Source organism: Suricata suricatta, chromosome 4 (genome assembly GCF_006229205.1).
Source record: "Suricata suricatta isolate VVHF042 chromosome 4, meerkat_22Aug2017_6uvM2_HiC, whole genome shotgun sequence".
NCBI lineage: Eukaryota > Metazoa > Chordata > Mammalia > Carnivora > Herpestidae > Suricata > Suricata suricatta.
The window spans coordinates 70,020,007-70,039,968 of NC_043703.1; the positions used below are offsets into that span (position 1 = coordinate 70,020,007).

General features: G+C 40.1%; 1 long non-coding RNA gene across 1 annotated transcript in view; it reads right to left on the minus strand.

Moving 5' to 3' along the window:
• The window catches only part of LOC115289603, a 48,825-nt gene extending 38,276 nt beyond the window's left edge, over positions 1-10,549 (minus strand). Inside the window, exon 1 of the long non-coding RNA XR_003907708.1 lies at positions 10,459-10,549. This is a non-coding gene — a long non-coding RNA (uncharacterized LOC115289603). The remainder of the gene's footprint in view (positions 1-10,458) is intronic.
• Between the last annotated feature and the right edge of the window lie 9,413 nt (positions 10,550-19,962).

The window sequence follows — 19,962 nt, forward strand, 5'->3', positions numbered from 1 at the left end:
GAACTTTTTTGGTTAAAAAAATACTAACAGGACATTTTTTGGCTAGCTCCAAGAATGAAGCTAAGCTCAGGACCCATGTCACCTTCATCTTGAACTGGACTAGTGCCAACGAGGTGCAACTCTGCAAGCAAAGCAGAGAAGTGTGACCCCATCAGATGGAGCTGAGTGTTCCTCCCCAGGTGAGACATGGTACTCTGGAAGCAGTGACACTATCCTGCGCTTGCTCCAAAGGCAATGGGTTGATGGATTCCCATAACCAGCAGATTCATGGCTCACACTTTGCTAAATGCTCTCAAAGCTGCACTTCGCAAGATAACTCATGAGATGGACGTGCTACTCCTCTACTTTAACACAATAAGGTTTTCGATGGAACAAAGTGGGTGTACCCTCTTTTGGCTTATTCCTACTGCATCTAACCCTAGTCGTAATTATATCTGGACTCCAGAGAGTGATCAGGGCTACACCTTCTGTCCCTATGCTTCGTGTGGATCGAAGGCTGGCTGCCGCCCTGCTGCACATGTCCTCCCTTTGGGATCTTAGCTGCCATTGCAGCCTCCTCTTGGGGGTAGTGTTAGGTATCACAGCAGAGAGCAGAGAGGACACGGAGAGCCACACATTGGCCCTCTGCACTTTTGCTCATGTTTCATTGACCAAAGCAAGCCAGATGGCCATGCCAGCATAAATCTCCCCAAGGCAAGCTAGGGGATATTTATAAACAATAAAACTATCCATAATGCTAATTAAATGCTAGATTCATAGTTTTCAACGTCTTTCATTCACAAGCCTTTCAGTAGGCTGGGGACTGCCAAGCACGCCCATGCCAAGCTGTCATCAAAACCACTATTTACTTGGCGCTTGATGTCTTTTTTTTTAATTTTAAAAAATGTTTATTTTTGAGCGGGAGAGAGACAGAGAACAAGCAGGAGAGGGGCAGAGAGTGGGAGAATCCAAAGCAGGTTCCAGCTCCAAGCTGTCAGCAATGGAGGCCGATGCAGGGCTTAAACTCAAGATCTGAGAGATCATGACCTGAGCGAAGTCAGACGCTCTCATCTGACTGAGCCACCCAGGTGCCCTGGTGCTTGATGTCCTTTGAACTAAGCTTGCCTAAACAAATTTTTTGCTTTACCTTTAATTACATAAAATACACACAAATATATTCCTGTTGTAAAATATTTAGGTGATAAAAGTAAAACAAGAACCGTATGATGGTTCCTCAAAAAACTGAAAACACAGATACCAAATGGTCCAGCAATCCCACTTCTGGATATATATTCAAAAGAAAGGAAAGAAGAATCTCAAAGAGATATTTGCACATCCACGTTGATAGAAGCACTATTCATAATGGTCAAAAGACAGAAACAACCCGTGTCCAACTATGAATAAAAGAATAAATAAAATGCGGTTTTATATACATAGATATTCACACGCACACAATAGAATATTATTCAGCCTCAAAAAGGAAGGAAATTCTGACACATGCTATAGCATGGATGAAACCTGAAGACATTTTGCTAAGACATTACGCTAAGTGATATAAACCAATCACAAACGGACAAATACTCGGTGATTTCTCTTAAACGAAGTATCTAAAGTAAGTCAAGTTCATAGGAACAGAAAGTAGAAGGGCAGCTGCCAGGGATTGGGGGAAGGCGAAGTGGGGAGCTGGTGTTTAATAAAGCAGAGTTTCTGCTTTGCAAGATGAGAAACTTCTGGAGATTGTTGCACAACAACGGAAATACGTACTCAGTGCTACTGAACTGTACACTTTAAAATGGCTAAGATGATACATTTTGTTATTTTTTTAACTATGATTAAACTTTAAAATGAAGAGTACATTAAAAATAAAGCAAAAGTCTCTTGGATGACAACTTTCCAATCTCATTTACCTCTCTAGAGGTGACATCTGCTCATTAATTTGATGTGTATGCTTACAATTATTTTCCTAAATGTTTACATAATACTTAAATAGATAAAAATAGAAATAAATAAGTTGAGTGGACTTGTGATTTAACACATATTATATAGGACAGCACATATTTTTATCAATATGTTTTTTTCACTTTTTTAAATGTTTTTTATTTTTATTTTTTGAGAGACAGAGAGAAACAGTACGAGCAGGGGAGGATTAGAGAGAGAGAGAGATACAGAATCTGAGGCAGTTTCCAGGCTCAGACCTAGCTGTTAGCACAGAGCCCAACTCAGGGCCCAAACCCACGAACCTTGAGATCATGACCTAAGCCGAAGCCAGATGCTTAACTGACTGAGCCACCCAGGCACCCCTGGTTTTTTCATTTGACAATATACATCAGAGGTATTTTAATGCTCGTGTATATTGATACAAGTTTTTTTTTAAACTGCTACACTGATCCATAGTATGAATGTGTAATAGATTATTTAATGATACTACTTTTAATAGATGTTGTTTATGATTTTTGTACTATAACATCAATATCTCTTTCAACATATGTGAGAATATTTCTCGATGTTAGATAGCTAGAAATGCATTTTTGGATCATCTGGTGTGTATATGAACGTTTTAACCTATACCGCCATGTTGCTCTCCAAAAGAGCTGAACCATCCGCAAGGCAGGAAGATAACCCGTTTCCTCACTTCCTCATTAACACTTGCTATTATAAGTCTTTCCAGTTTTTTCCAAACTGATGGTTGGAAATGATATCTCATTCCTGTTTGATTTCCATTTCCTTGATTGCTATTGAAATTGAGGACCTTTTCATTAAGTTGTTGGTCATTTGGGTGTTTCTCTCTTAATTGTCTTTTCACAGGCTTTGCCCACCGTCCACTTTTCTTTGGTGCTTTCTCTTACTGATTTGTAGGGATAACATATATTCTGTATATCCTGTCTTGTCTTTTGTTATATATGTTGTATATTCCTTTTGCGTCATTTATTTTCTAACATCATTCACCGAATTTTTTACTTAGTCGTTCAAAGTACCACCTTTCTCATTTACTAAATTCCTGTATGTATCTATGTACTTATGCTCCATATTCTGGACTCTATATTTAAGGGATTTGTTTCTGGACTCCATATTCTGGACTCTATATCTAAGGGATCTGTTTATCTCTTCTCTCTATGTCATATTCTAAGAATTACTATAACTTATAATGTACTTTGATGCCCTCTCTAGTCTCCTTTTGCTGGTCTGGTGCATACTCTCTTTCCAATGAATTTTTGAAAACATTTGACATGAGTTGGAAGATTTGGGCTGGGGAAGTAGGCTGTGGCTGGTATTACAATGAATTTGCAGATTACTTTGGGGACAACTGACACTTTAAACATATTGAGTCGTCCAAACTAGGAACATGATTTAACTTTCCATTTATTCAGATGTTCTTCTTTGTCTTTTAACACGTTTTATTTTTTGTTCTCAGAAGTGTTACATTTTGCTTGTTGGGTTTATTCCTAGGAACTGTAGAGGCTGTGTTGCTGTTGTGAATGGAATTTTTTACAATTACATTTTCTAATTGCTTTTCGTTAGCATACAGGGAAGCTATTACTTTTGATATGTTGATTTTACACCCGTCTACACTGACACACTTTTAGGTCATGTAAGTTTCAATGTCATCTCTTGGATTTTATGGGTGGATAATCATGTCATCCTATGTCAAAGACATTTTTGTCTTTCCTGTGGATTACTTATCTTCTTTCATTTTCTTATCACATTGGCTAAAGATTTCTAGCACAATGAATGGCATAGCAGCCTTTCCTTGTTCTTTTAATAGGAATACTTCTATATTTGCATCATTTGATATGGCATTTGCAGTAGATCTCTGGCATAGACATCTATAAAATCAGACTTCCGATAAGAAACCCCTGGCATTTTGAAATATCATAATCTGAGGATTTGTTTTATAAAGGGACTAGAGTCAATCCTCATTGTTCAGAATTCATACTTGTAAATTCGCCTTCTTGTCAAAATGTATTTGTAGCCCGAAAAACAATACTTGTGGTGCTTTTGCACATGTCTACAGACGTGTAGAGCGGCAAAAAACTCTGTAACTAACACCAGCCTTCTAGCGGGAGCTGGCAAGGCCACACTTTGCAATTTTGTTTCAGCTCTTGTACTGCAAACAAATGTCCTTTTCACAATCTACTCGGGGACACCTTTTCTTTTTTTAAAATGCAATTTATTGTCCAGTTGGCTAACATACAGCGTGCTCTTGTTTTGGGGGGTAGATTGCTGTGGTTCATCGTTTACATACAACCCCCAGTGCTCATCCCAACAAGTGCCTTCCTTAATGCCCATCACCCATTTCCCCCTTTTCCCACCCCCTCACCAACCTTCAGTTTGTTCTTTGTATTTGAGTCTCTGTATGGTTTGCCTCCCTCCCTCTCTGTTTGTAACTATTTTTTCCACTTCCCTTCCCCCATGGTCTTTTTATGTAAGTTTCTCCAGATCCACATACGAGTGAAAACATACGATATCTGTCTTTCTCTGACTTATTTCACTTAGCATGACACCCTCCAGTTCCAACCACGTTGCTGTAAATGGCAGGATTTCATTCTTTCTCGTTGCCAAGTAATATTTGATTGTATAGATAAACCATATCTTCTTGATCCATTCATCAGTTGATGGACATTTAGCCTCTTCCCATGATTTGGCTATTGTTGAAAGTGCTGCTACGAACATGGGGGTATGTGTGCCCCTATGCGTCGGCACTCCTGTATCCCTTGGGTAAATCCCTAGCAGTGCTATTGCTGGGTCACAGGGGAGTTCTATTGTTAATTTTTTGAGGACCCTCCACACTGTTCTCCAGAGCGGCTGCACCAGTTTGCATTCCCACCAACATTGCAAGACGGCTCCCGTTTCTCCACATCCTCATAGCATCTGTCGTTTCCTGAGTTGTTCATTTTTGCCACTCTGACCAATGTGAGGTGGCATCTCTGTGGTTTTGATCTGTATTTCCCTGATGATGAGTGACAGTGACACCTCTTTTGTATTTTTTGTACTTTTGTTGACAATTCTGCTGTTTAAAATAGCCCCCAAGCACAGCGCTGGAGTGCCGTCTAGTGCTCTGAAACCCAGAATCCCGGCAACGTGCCTTACAGAGAAGTATGTGTATTAGATAAGCTTCATTCAGGCACAAGTTATAGTGCTGTTGGCTATGAGTTCAATGGTCATGAATCAATAGCATATATTAAATAAGGTGCCTTTAAGCAGAAAACACATGTAAAACATAGTTCTGTGCTGATCAGTTGACAAAAATGTTGTGACCAAAGTCTTGTAGGAAACTAGCCCTGAACTTCCCATAGGAGCAATGGTTCAGTTATCCCTAATTCAATGTTCCTGGTGACTTTATAGAACCGCAGATAAAGCAGATCTGTATTTACAAAGACTTGGGTGCCAAGTACCACAAAAAGAAATGTACCTACCCAGGGCTCAGGATAGAGGCACCTTCATCAACTCTTAGCCCAAGAAATAATGGAGGGGGCAAATACCAGAACAAGATGGAAAGAGTCCTGGGGAGTCTTTTGCCCTGAGAGGCACAATGACCTTGCAGGGATGGAGCTGAGGACCAAATGCCTTCAACTCACTCCTCTCCTCCCCTAAGTCTTCCTGTTAGTTAGTGTCAGCACAAAGGCAAGGATGCAGCAAGAGAGGGGAAGTGCTTGTCCTGTCTATACGGATGAGCGAAGACTGGAATTTCGGGCACAAGAAACAGGGCAGCACGATTGGATCAACTGAAGGCAAGATCCTTATATTCCTAATTTATTAATGAGCTTTTCTTAAATAGGTATTACTACTGAATTTTATCAAATTATTTTTCAGTATCTATAGTTTCTTCCTTTTATTTGTTGGTTGTGAATTATATTAATAGATTTTCTAATATTAAGCTACCTTCTGTTACTAGGATAATTCAACTTGATCACCTTGCCTTATCCTTTAAACATACCGATTCAATTTGCTAATGTTTTAGATTTTTGCATGAATAATCAGTCTAATTTTCTTTTTCAGTTTTGTTATCTTGGTAAATTTCGCCTCCAAAAATTAAATTGGAAGGTTTCCATTTTTCCTAAGCTCTGCAATAGCTTTTATAACGTGGGGATTATCTCTTCCTTGAAGATTTTTTTAGAACTCATAACATTTTCTGGGCACCTTCTCCTTATAGTTTGTTCTTCATATTTCATTTCTTTTCTTTTAATTTTTCTTTGTAACATTACTCTTTAATTGCCAGATTTTATACGCTTGCCAACTATGCAAAACAATTTAACAACATATTTTCAAAATGATGAGGCTCCCTCCATTCTTGCTGTCATTGTCACCCACTAAGATGGCCGTCCTTAATACTTTATCTGTCCTCCTCCACTCTCCTCTACCCTCACACAGACATAAACAAACAACTAGTGTTTCTTCAAAAATAAAACACACTATATACATCACTCTGCAACCACCTATTCCCCACATATAACAGAGAATATATACCCCTTCAGATAAGTGATAGAATATTTTTAATGGATACGTAATATTCTATTATATAAACATACTATGATTTATTTTTCTGACAGAGAGACAATGTGCATGCACACTTGAGCAAAAGAGGGACAGAGAGGCAGCAGGCAGAGGGAAAGAATCTTAAGCAGGCTCCACATGGGGCTCGATCTCACAATCATATCATGACCCGAGCCAAAATCAAGAGTCAGACGCGTAACTGGTGATGCCACCTAAGTGCCCTAAACATACTGTGATTTAATCAGGCACTTCCCTGTTCCTTTACAGATGGAGGGTTAGGTTTTCTTTCCTTCTTCCTCCCTCCCTCTTTCTCTTCCTTATACTACAAACACTGCTCTTGTAAATATCTTTGTACACAAGTACTTCTATTTCTATGGCTAGATTCCCAAAAAGGGCTAAGTCAAAGAGGATATAAATTAACAAGAGGACTCAATTTTAGCCAAAGACCCCAAGAGTCTAAGAAAAGAGATGGAGGGCCTTTTCATATTCCACAGGGGTGCTACTGAGGTATGTACAGGGATTGCAAAGCTGGTGGTCAAATTCTTTTGGCCAACACTCACTTAAGAGTCAGGAGTGATGGGGTGCCTGGGTGGCTCAGTGGGTTAAGCGTCCAACTCTTGGTTTCAGCTCAGGTCATGATCTTGCGGTCTTGTGGGTTCGAGCCCAGCATCGGGCTCTGCGCTGACAGCATGGAGCCTGTGTGGGATTCTCTGTCTCCCTCTCATTCTGCCCCTTCCCCATTCATGTTCTCTCTGGGGAAAAGAAAGAGTCAGGAGTGGGGACAGAAGAGCTGGGGTTGAGAGACACTTTCTCTGCAGAGTTCTTGGACAGCTCTGGCACTGTCCTTCTTGTCACCCAAGGGGAACAGTGCAGGATGTGTCCCCCTCACCTTGAGCTAGTGAGGGGTTTCAGGAGACTACCATGAAAACACCGTCTGTGTCCACTGCAATACGAGGTCAGGATGAACTCATTTCGGACTCTGCAGCCAGTGGGCTGACAGCAGTCGGCTGCGACAGCAAAGTAATAAGCTGCCTCCGCCCTGTGCCTCCCTTTTGCTGTCAGCGGGGACAAGAAAGTGTGGGTGTTTCCCGTGGACTAGATGTGGCAGGTGCAGGCCAGAGGCAGCCTGGAGCAAGTCTGAATCCTGCTCAAGAGGTGCCTGAGGGAGCAATGGGAATCTCCAAACACGGAGTAAATGTGCAAGACACCGCCCGGGCAGAGGAGGACATTGAAAGTGGCCCTTGCAAGTGGCACGCTGCACATTGTAGGAGTAGCACCTGGGGGGTCCTAGTGGCCAAACCTCGAGGAAAGTGCTCCATGGAAAAAGAAATGTCACCTCTAAGGATCTACCAAAGCCCAAGGCGCATCCATCCCCACCTTTTATCAGCAAGGTGCAGACAAGCAATACCTTGCCTGGCCTCCTCAACCTTCCCCCCTCCCCTACCTGCAGCCTGGGCCAGGGGTGGGGGCTTGCGGGAAGTAGAGCAGCAGTCAGCCCGCCCCTCCTCTCCGTCTGCCGCACCTGCCTGGCGCAGGAGGAAGCTCCAAGGAAAATCCGAATTTTTACTTTTACACAGGAGTGAACATTTTAAATGTTGGGAATAAAAGCGACCAGACTTTTTTTTTAAGGGACAGAAAAGGTTGTGTAAGCTCTCTGAAAGTTTAGCTAGGGAGAAAGAAAAAGAATCATGCCGAGGCAGGAAGGGCTGTCGAGGGGAGAGACAAGTAGCTTTCTGCTCGTTTCTGTCCATGCCCTGCTTCTTCAGGATTCGGGGCATGTGAATTAGCCAGCGTAGTGGATATTGCCACACTGCTGTGCAACACACACACACACACACACACACACACACACACACACACGCCTAGTGGCCATGCAAAAGAAGTTGCTTCCTTTGAACCTTTGCCAGGGCTACATATTTTCATTATGGCTGCCCTGCTGAATAAGATTCAGTTGTGTTCATTTGCTGCCCTGGGCTCACAGGCAAGATCAAGTTTATTACAGAAGGACAGCATTTGGAAGCTAGACTGGACATTGGAAATTACTTAAACGTACACAGAGAAAGGGTATGTCAAGCCTCAAAGTGAATCATTACTGCCACTTGGTAGGAGAGTTCTCAGATCCATGCCATTGACTAGACTCGAAATTCTTCCAGAAGATTCACCTTTTAAAAAGAAAGATCACCTGGGACACCTGGGTGGCTCAGTCGGTTAAGCATCCGACTTCGGCTCAGGTCATGATCTTGTGGTTTGTGAGTTCGAGCCCTGCGTTGGGCTCTGTGCTGACAGCTCAGAGCCCGGAGCCTGCTTGGGATTCTGTGTCTCCCTCTCTCTCTGCCCCTCCCTCATTCTCTCTCTCTCTCTCTCTCTCTCTCTCTCTCAAATATACATAAACATTAAAAACATTTATAAAAAAGAAAGATCATCTGCTGTGACACTAAAATTTCTGGCAATATGATCTCATCGTATGAAGATCATTGGTTCTATTTACTGGTTCTTACAGGATGCATCTCAAATACTCGGTGCTTTGATGGGCATGAACATCCAGATGTATTTAATGAAATCTCACTCACTTCTTCTCATGTCAGTTTTACTTTTTAGCTTTCTCTATTTTATTTTTTAAACGTTTATTATTTATTTTGAGACAGAGTCAGAGAGAGGGAGGGGCAGAGAGAGGGAGAGAGAGAATCCAGGCAGGCTCCACAGCGGAGCCCGACACCAGGGCTCCATCTCACAAACCGTGAGATCATGATGTGAGTTGAAATCAAGAGTCGGACACTTAACCCACTGAGCCACCCAGGCAAGCTGGCCCTATTTTAAAACCTCACATTGTTCACTTTGAGGATCAAAGTAGGACTGTTTATGGTTGGACAGATGACAGGTGTGGCAGCAAAAGGATCCCCAAACTGCACAGCTTTGTATACAAGCCAGCCACCTAGGAAACTGCAGTAGCATACGTGTCTTCTGAAAAATATGTCTAGCTTAGTGAGTGCTATGGCCTCGTGGTCCATGACTTCAAAGCCATTCACCTGTGCCGGAAAGGCAGTGGGAGAGAAAAACGTGGCCCCCACTATCCCTTTCTGTGGATCTGAATATGCTGGACAACTGCACCAGGGAAAAGTCAACCAGAGAGGGACTGCGAAGAGCTAAGAATACAATGATTTAATCAGACTCCAGGGGACTAAGATGCGACACACCACCATAGATACCGTATGTGTCTCCTTCAGCAAGAGCCTGGCTGTTCTTAAGTCCCTGGTATATGATGTCTCTCTCCCCCGAAAACACAAATTCCTTCCAGTTTACTCAGTTTTAACTCAGCATGCATTCTTCTGTTTTTTTTCCTGTGTATTACATCCAGAGAGACTATACGGATTTTGTATGAGTTTTTAAAGGTATTTTACACAAATAGCATGTTGATGCAATTTTCTCAGGGCAGTCTCCTTCAAAGTAATATCATATTAATACCATGGTTGAATTTGTCAGATACACATTTCTTTTCTCTCATATTATCCGCTGTGTCCTGTGGCAAACGTTAGACGCCCAGCCTTGAGGCAGAACTATAAAATACTAGAGATAAAGAGATCCAATTGCCTCCGAGGGTCATTCATTATGAATCACATTAGCCGAGGCAGAGGTGGCAGGCCTATGGGCAGGGTTTAAAGAATGTTTCTTTTTCTTTTTTTAAATTTTTTTGAAATTTATTTTTGAGAAGAGAGGGATAAGAGAATGAGCAGGGGAGGGGCAGAGAGAAAGGGAGACACAGAATCGGAAGAAGGTTCCAGGCTCTGAGCTGCCTGCACAGAGCCCGATGCAGGGCTCGAACTCCTGAACCGTGAGAACATGACTTGAGCCTAAGGCAGATGCTTAACCGACTTTACCACCCAGGCCCCCCTAAAGAAGGTTTCTAACGAAGAACACTCTTCTGATTTTTAGCCGAAGAACTACCCATACAATTTAGGGGTATGTGCCTAAAAATGTGAACAGCCTCACCTCCCGGTGGTATTTACTCAGTACTTGTTCCGTGTTCTTCCAACTCTGGTCTCCCGTCTCTCGGACACCATCTCACGCGCTGTCTCTTCGGTGGCCTCTCTTCCCTCACTTCCGTCCTCCACCCAGGACCAGGAGCGCATGCCCGGCGGCGCTCGCAGATGGAGCTCAGCCGCCATCTGCGTCACCACTACCTCACGTCACAGGTCATCAGGTCATCACGCTGTCCATCGCCTTTGCGGTCACTCCTTCCTGCTCATGCCTCCCCGATCTTGAAAGACCTCCTTGTCTTCCTTCTGAGCTTGGAGGCGACCTCTGCTCCCTTTATGGGCATATGTTTATTATTTTTGTTTTTGTTTTTTTAAAAAATCTTAGCAACGTAACGTAGCTCGTAGAAGCGTCCCCCGGAAGTGTGGCTTGTGTGTGCAAAGCCCTCCACTCCATCCCCGCCGCCTCCCCATCCCTCCCAGGAGGCCGCCACTGGTAACCCTGGCGTGTTTTTCTCAGATGGTTATGTGCCAACAATTGTCTGTTTCTGTGGACTTCTTTTACCCCATCGGGAACCTCGACACAGCTCTATAGCTTGCTTTCTTCTTTTCTGTTGTTTTCAAATCACTTGAAGAATGTAAATAACATAGAAGTATATTCTATGCAACCCAAAAGTCTGGCTTGTGGTATAGTTGCTCGTGATGCAGGGTCGTTATGTCATCATTCTGGGCCACCAAAAAAGAAAAAAAAAGTAATAGAGAAAAAGTACATTGCCCTAAAACACTATAAAGCAATTTGAATCTTTATTAAAGTCTTTCTCTCTCTCTCTCTCTCTCTTGTCTTTCTGTAACTCCTTCCCTCTCGTTCTCTCCACGTGCCTAGCGCGCGCACGCACACACACACACACACACACACACACACACACACACACACACAGTACTGATGGACATTCAAGTTCCCCGCCGGTGACTATGACAAACAGTACTGCAATAAATAGCTTCATGCATGTCCACCTTTGTGCACATGTGAATATTCTGCAGCACAGATATCCAGAAGTGAAAATGCTGGGTTAGCATTCAAGTGACAAACATTCAAAATTATACTGGATCCTGCCAATTGCCCCCCAAAACAATTTGCACTCCCACTAGTGGTGAGTCAGACTGTCTTCACATTCGCATGAAGTGGTGCTACCAATATCTGCATTTTTTTCTTTTGCCAATCTAATACATTAAAAGTAGGATCCAATTATTTCATTTGAATTTCTTTTTTCTGTTGCATATTTTACAAGAATTTTCCATCAGCCTGTTGTCTTTAATTTCATTTGTGAAATTCAGTATAGTTCATCAGTGAAATTCAGTATAAAGTGCTTAACTTTTATATAGTCAGCTTGTCAAGATTTGTCTACGTTTTCTTGTGTTTCGTTTGTCATCAAAAAAATTCCTTCTCCAGGCTGTTTATTAAATACCTTTATAATTTTGTATAAATACTGACTTAAAACATACAATGTGTGTGTGTGTGTGTTTCTGGACTTTCCCCTCCATTATGCTATGTGTGTCAGCAATAATACTACCCTATTATAGTTACTGTAGTTTTAAAATCTGTTTTGGTGCCAGACATAGAAAACCCACTTTATTGTTCTTAGCCAATTTCAGGAGACTCGTCAGAGTCCATTTTTAAAGTTCTAGAAATTTTTAGTTAAATCTCCTTGAATAAAGATTATTTAGAATAAAGTTATTTGGGGGGTGGATTGGCAAGCTCCTAAATGTCCCTGTAAACCTAAAAGACTACATGCATGGGCAAAGCTGTGTACAGGCCTGGGGTTGTGCACATTTTAGGAACACCTGAGAAGGCCACACATTATCACCTCTCACTCACCTTTAAGCTCTGCACAAGCAAGAAGTGAGAACTAAGGTAGAGTTATCAACGGCTTGTGGGAGCTTTGAAGAGATGTGTCCACACACGCACAGAGCCAAAGGATGAGAAACATATTAGGTGGAGGCATATTAGCTTTAAAGGCATAAAGGCAAACCTAGCTTTCCCAGAAATCCAACTTTCTGGGACTTTCACTTGAATCCCAGGGATCTGATCTAAGACACCTGGGAGAGTGAATGCCTTAGATCCACACTTTGCTACTACCCAGGAAATCAGTGTTCCGTGCCTGATCATTGATATGGCAACTAGCAGTGCCTTCCTCAATGTGTCCAATTTCTACTTCTTGGAATTATCTTGGAAATGGATAGATTCTTATGTGGTATGAGTTAGGTGGGTATGAAGCTTTTTAATGAATTGATTAAGACAAGCTTGTTGATAGTATTTTTATATTCTTGATTATTGCTGCCAATAGAGGTATGTTAGTCTCTTATCATGATTGTGTTTTTTACCTGGCAACACAAGGACCTTAGAACGCTTTATCGAGAATCATAGCCAGTGCTCATACAGCACTTGCTCTATATGAAGCACTGTCCTAAGCAGTTTGCATATATTAACTAATTTAAGCATCACAACAACCTGAGGAGCTTGAAAATGCTACTACCTTCCTAGTAAGAGAATACAGAGGCATAGAGAGTTGTGGGCTAATTGTCCAAAGCAAATTAATAAGTACTAGATGGTAAGTGCCAGAGTCAAGATTCCAAGTGAGGCAATCCGGCTCTAGTATCTGTTTTCTAATCCACTAAGCACCACTCAAACCTGACCACCCATCTAGTTGTTTAGTATTTTAGTTCTAGTCTGTTACAGTCATCCCCAAATTGGATATTACTTTTTTATTGTATGCCCTCTATATTTATTTATATTTATCAATATCTTTGTTTACAATTTCTTCTAGTCCTAGACATTACAATTCCATCTGGGGCATTTTTTTCATATTTCCTTAAACATTTCTTTTGTGGGTACTTCTTTATTGTCTCTTAATACAATGAAAACAATTCACTATGTTACTGTCACTGAAAAATAAGCTCTTACTCTCAATGATATTTCTTTGTAGGTAGTCTGGCTTTCTTGTTGTTTTCCAGATCTTCTTTGGATCTTTTATGACCTACAGTGTCTCTGTGTTTTATCTAGTTGTGGACCTTTGGGTAGTTGGGTAAAGGTAGAAAGAGATGGGAGACAGAGAATCCCAAGCAGGCTCTATGCTGTCAGCACAGAGCCCAATGCCGGGCTCAAACTCACAAACTGTGAGATTATGACCTGAGCTGAAACCAAAAGTTAGATGCTTAACTGACTGAGCCACCCAGGGTCCCCAGAAGTCTTTTGTTTAGTAGTATTCATCAATACAATACTAAAGCTTTGGAGAAATAATGCTCTCTTATTATGAATGTAGCTTCCAGAACAGGGAATTAAGGACCTCTGAAAATTTACTCCACCAGAAAAACAATGAGAACAGTGTCAAAAACTGTCAAAATCATATTTTTCCCAAAACTCTGGGAATGAAGATCTTCAGCAATCTTATGAGTGCTTATTCAAGAAAAACAGCTGAATCTAAGTAAATGGAGTGAACTTGTGACACTTCAACTTGGCCTAATCCCATTCACATCTCTGTAGCTCTTCAGCGGCCTTAAAAATTAAATAAAGTAGCTCTGAAAATCAGCAGCCTAGCAGCTACTAGAGGGGACAAAAATGAGCCCCCAAAAGAACCATCCCCTAAGAACTGCTACTATTTGACCTATTTTTCAGCTTGCTGAAAACTTCTGCCCTCAAGGCTTCTTTTTTTTTTTTTTGTCTTATTCCTGATTTTAGAGGAAAAGCTCTCACGCTTTCACCATTAAGTATGATGTTAGCTGTGGGTTTGTCATTTATGGCCTTTATTATGTTGAAATAGGTTCCCTCTAAAAATCCACTTTATTGAGAATTTTTATCATAAATTGATGCTGAATTTTGTCAAATGATTTTTTGTATCGATTGAGATCGTATGGTTATTATCTTTCATTTTGTTAACATGTTATATCACACTGATCAATTTGCAGAATCAAACCATCCTTGCATATCTAGAATAATCCCATTTGATTATGGAGTATGATCCTTTCAATGTATTTTTGAATTTAGTTTGTTAATATTTTGTTGCAGAGTTTTGTATCTATGTTCATCAGGGATCTTGACCTGTAATATATTTTTTTGTGGTATCTGTTTAGTTTTAGTAGCAGGGTAATGCTGGCCTTATAGAATGCATTTGGAAGCATTCCTTCTGTTTATTTGGAATAGTTTGAAAAAGATAGACATTAACTCTTTAAACGTTTGGTAGGGTTCACTTGTGAATCCGTCTGGTCCTGCACTTTCGTTTGTTGAGAGTTTTTTAAAATTACTGATTCAATTTCATTGCTAATAATCGGTTTGTTCAAATTTTCTCTTTCTTCTTGATTCAGTCTTGGAAGACTATGTTTCTAAGAATTTATCTATTTCTTGTAGGTTTTCCAATTTGTTGGCATATAATCATTCATAGTAGTCTCATATCCTTTGTATTTCTGTGGTATCCAATTGTAACTTCTCCTCTTTCATTTATGATTTTATTTATTTTGGCCCTTTCTCTTTCTTGGTGAGTCTGGCTAAAGGCTTATCAAATTTTTATCTTTTCAAAGAATCAGCTTTTAGTTTTATCGATTTTTTTCTACTTTTTTAGTCTCTATTTCATTTATTTCTATTTTAATCTTTATTATTTTTTTCCTTCTTCTACTTTTGGACTTTGTTTCTCTCTCATCTTTAGATGTAAGGTTAGATCATTTGAGATTTTTCTTGAGATGGGTATGTATTGCCATAAACTTCCCTCTTAGAACTGCTTTTGATGGGCCCCAAAGGCTTTGAACTGTTGTATTTTCATTTTCATTTGTCTCAACAATGTATTCTTTTTATTTCTTCATTGGCTTATTAGTTATTTAGTATCAGACTTTCCTTACTTTTTATGGCTGATTAATATTCTATTATATGTACATATTACATTTTATTTATCCACCAATGGATACTTGGCTTTTTCTACCTTTTGGCTACTGAGAATAAGGCAGTTATGAACATTTGTGTGCAAATATCGGTCTGAGTCCCTATTTTTCCTTTTTGGGGGTATACACATAGAAAATATATTGCTGGATCATATTATTTAAAAAAATTTTTTTAAGTTTATTTCTTATTTATTTTTGAGAGAGAGTGCACAAGTGAGGGAGGGGCAGAAAGAGAAAAGGAGAGAAAGAATCCCCAGCAGGTCCTGCACTGTCAGCACAGAGCCTGATATGGGGCTCAAACTCACAAACCGTGAGATCATGACCTGAGCCAAAATAAGGAGTTCAACACTAAACCAAATGAGCCACCCAGGTACCCCTCATACAGTAATTCTATGGCTCATATTTTGAGGAACTGTCAATCTGTTTTATAGAGCAGCTGTACCATATTACATTCCCACCAACAGTACAAAATGGCTCAATTTCTTTATCCTTGCCAACACTAGTTATTTGCTGCTTGCTTTTTTTTAAAGTTTATTTGTTTATTTTGGGGGGAGGGGAGGGACAGTAGGTGGGGGAGGGTCAGACAGAGAGAATCCCAAGCAGGCTCCACACTGCCAGCACTTAGCCAGATGTGGGGCTTGACCTCACAAACTGTGAGATCATGACCTGAGCTGACACCAAGAGTTAGATGCTTAACCAACTGAGCCACCCAGGTGCCCCTGTTTGTTTATTTTTAATACTAGTCATCTTGATGGATACCATCAATTGAGTCTTTAGTTTCAGTGATAATGTTTTTCATTTTTTGAGTTTCCATGTTTTTCAAACTTCTATTTCATTTTATTTAATAACATTAAATATGACTCTTTGTTATTCTGAATGTGATATTTCTCTATTTGAAGTTTTTGTATATCAGTTTCAATCATCACTTTTACTACCCTTTTCACTAATGGTGGCTGTATCTTCTCGGCTTAGTGTTTAAATTATTATTATGAATTTCTTATTTTCCTCATACACTTATCTGTGAGAATTCTTTGGGTTTTTGGTTGAGTTCCTTTGGAAGGGATTTGTGTTGACTTTTACCAGCAGCTGGAAGGCACTGCTAATTTGGGATTACTTTAAATTTAATTCTGGCTTGAGGTTGTTCAGACTCATAGGTAGTATAAACTTGTACCAAAATTTATGTGGGGAGTAGACTAAGATTAGACTACGAGACTAAGAAAGCTTTTACCCTTTCAATGAACAGCAAGGTCAAGGTTTCTCCACTGTTTCTTTCTGCATGTTGGTTTTCATTTCTTTTTCACCTTAACACAGACAGAATATTTCCCTTGGGTCCCCTTTCAATGCAGGAGGGAGTGTCTCCTTTTACATTTGCTCTTTTTAGCAGGCTCTCAGCTTTATTTCATTGCCTGCACCTTAATTAAGATAAGAGATATTTTACATTCCTAGTGGTAAAAGGGACCACAGCAAAGGTACAAATTCTTCTCAAATTAATTGGTAGTTTAAAAGAAATTCTAATCCAGCATTCCAGAGTTATGTGTGTGGCAGGAAAGAAATGTGGTAAAATAATTCTAAGAATAAATTTGTGTGAAGAGGAAGAAATTGAGAAAGAAATAGGAAGAGGGAAGAATTTACCTCCTTGATATTGAACTCTATCATAAAGCTGTCCAAAGGAAATGGTACATACATAATGAATAATAAACAAATGTGAGGACCTAAATAGCTCAGAAGTAGACCCTATAAAACATAAGCTTAACATATAACAGAGAACTTACCACGAGTCAATGATAAAGGAGTGGACTATTCAATAAGTGGTGTTGGGAAACAGATTATGCAGTGGGGAAGGTCTATGTCCTCACTTTATTGCATAATTCGATAAATCTGGGATAAGTTAAATACCTGACTATAAAAACAATTGTAAAATCATATATCGTGTGAGTAACTCATGGTCTCCAGTCAAGAAAAACTTTCGGAAAACAAAAGCAACTGGAGACATAACATAAGGAAAAATAACTAGATAAAAATAGAAAGTTTGTACAGCAAAAGTCATAGAATTAAAAAACAATCTCCTAGGGAAGAATCCTCAACAGTATAAAAAAGAGAAAACAATCCCTCTGTTCTTATGACATACGGCATTGCTTTGTTACTCTAAAATATTTAGTTTCTGCTTTTTTTTCCACCCAAACTCATTTATTCCCCACTCAAAATGCTGCCTCCAGGTATCAGAAGTGTATCTAATAACCTGGAAAAAGCTTTATGACAAGATGCTTTCCTTTACTTCCTGTAGACTCAAGCCTCAATCCATTATAATTTCCCTTCAGCCCAAAGACCATCTTTTGTATTAAGAAATGCTAGTGCAAGTCTGCTGGCAACAAATTATCTCAATTCTCATTTATTTGAAAATTGTCTTTATTTCAACCCTAGGATTTTCTGCTGAATACACAATTCTGGATTGACTATTTTGAGGGTTTTTGTTTATATATGTGTTTAGGTAAATGTCACCCATTGTGTTCGGCCTCCACCGTGTCTGATGAAAATCCATGTTTTTTCTTGTGTTTGTGATATGTCTCCCCCATCCCTTCTGACTGCCTTAAAGTATTTCTCTTTGGGTTTCTGCAGTTTTGGCTAGGTAGGGTGTTTTTCTTCGTATTTGTCCTGTTTCTAGTTTTCTTGGCTTCTTGGATCTATAAATAAATATTTTTAAATCAAATTTGGATTTTCTTGGGCCATTATGTCTTCAAATACCCTTTTCTGCTATGTGATTTCAGGCAGCAGCAAGTTTATTTTAGGGCCGCATAGTGTGGTGAAAGGGCTGGGGTGAGGCTGTGAGGCCTTTCGGACAAATTGTTGAAACATTTAGTTTTCTCTTCTACAGGAGAGAAAATTATAATCGTCACTTTGTGGGATTCTTTGAGACTTAAATAACATGGTGCTTATATAAATTGTGCTCAGAAGGTATAAGTAAATGGTGAGCCTTATTTTGTTTAAAACATTTCTCAAGGAGACCTCAACTAAAATGCACATATAATCAATTATCTTCTATTAATATCCTAAAAGACTTGTTTGTTGAATAACTTGGCAAAGAGCAAGGAAAACATATATTCGTTTGCTGCTTTTTAGAGTGGAGAAAAAGTTTCCAGCATGCGCGCCAGGGTGCTGGGACACTACGCAAAGGCAAGCGGACCCACACGTTCCAGCCTGCAGTGATCAGCCACCCACTTTCCCCAGCCACTAACCTGTGGCCAGGAGAACTGGTTCATTGCTGTTAAGTGTGTGCTGTACATGAAAGAATGTGCAAAAGTGGTGATGTCCACGTTGCTGTATTCTGTGCTATCCAAGACAAAACAGCAGGACAGATTTACTGTGAGAATTAATGTCTTCCATTTCTCTATTATCGTTGGTGTAATCTGACAAGCGTTTGCTCTAGACCTTGGTGCTTTGTCTATGGATAATTTTCAACACCAGAAAAACAGTGGGTTGTAACTGCAAGAGATAAACAACATTTCTAAATTACCTGTTTCATTTCTTTATGTTGCTTAGAATGCTAATGTCTGTTTGGAAAGGTTGGCTCATTGAGAGGGAATGTATGTGTATGTTGGAGGGGAGGGCCCCTGAGTTGCTGTTTCCTGAGTGATTATTTGTGACGGGCAGATGGAAATCAATGCCGGAAATGAGTGGGACTGAATGAGGTCTCCTGGGAGGAAAGATGTACAGATTAGGGGGTAGTGAGGACGTACGTTGGAAGGCTGGAAAAGAGAATGCATGTTAGGTGAGAGAATGGGAACCTGGCCACAGCATGAGTCTACATGCTCGCTGGCTCATTATGGGTGCAAGAGTGTAAAAATGTGTTGAAATGCTGCCCATGGTATCTGCCAACATCTATTTGCATATTATCATTCCCTTTCATTGACAATATGTCCCAGGACCGGGAAGAAAGTTTGGGTACAGACAGAAGACCAGGCACCACTGCAAGTATACTTTGGTCACTGTAGAGTCAATCAAAGTGTTTCTCCTTGGCTTGAAGAAAATTCTACCCATAGTCGATTAGTAAGTCAATAGTTAGGTTGACTGTGACATCAATGTTTTATGTATAGGGTTTTAAAAACTTATGGTTATTATATGGGAACAGAGATATACAAATCAAAGCATCTCTGCCACCCCCTTCCCAAAGGAAAGAAAATTCCAAGAAGAGACATTCATACATTTTGGGTCTGTGACAACTGATTAGAATACCACCCAGCCAATCTGACAGTTAATCAATGGTGGGGTCATAAGCTGTTCAGGACAACTAACAGATAAATCTGTCTGGTGACACTTAAATAGGAAATCTAATAAGAAGAAAACATTCTTCTGGATCACCTGGGGGGCTCGGTTGTTTAAACCTCCAACTTCCGATCAGGTCATGATGTCATGGTTCATTCGTGAGTTCAAGCTTGTGTTGGGCTCTGTGCTGACAGCTCAGAGCCTGCTTCCATTTCTTTGTCTCCCTCTGTCTCTGCCCCATCTCTGCTTGTGCTCTGTCTCTCAAAAATGAATAAATGTTAAAAAAAAATTAAAAAAATTCTAGTAAGGATAAGTTATTCTTCTGAAAATTCCT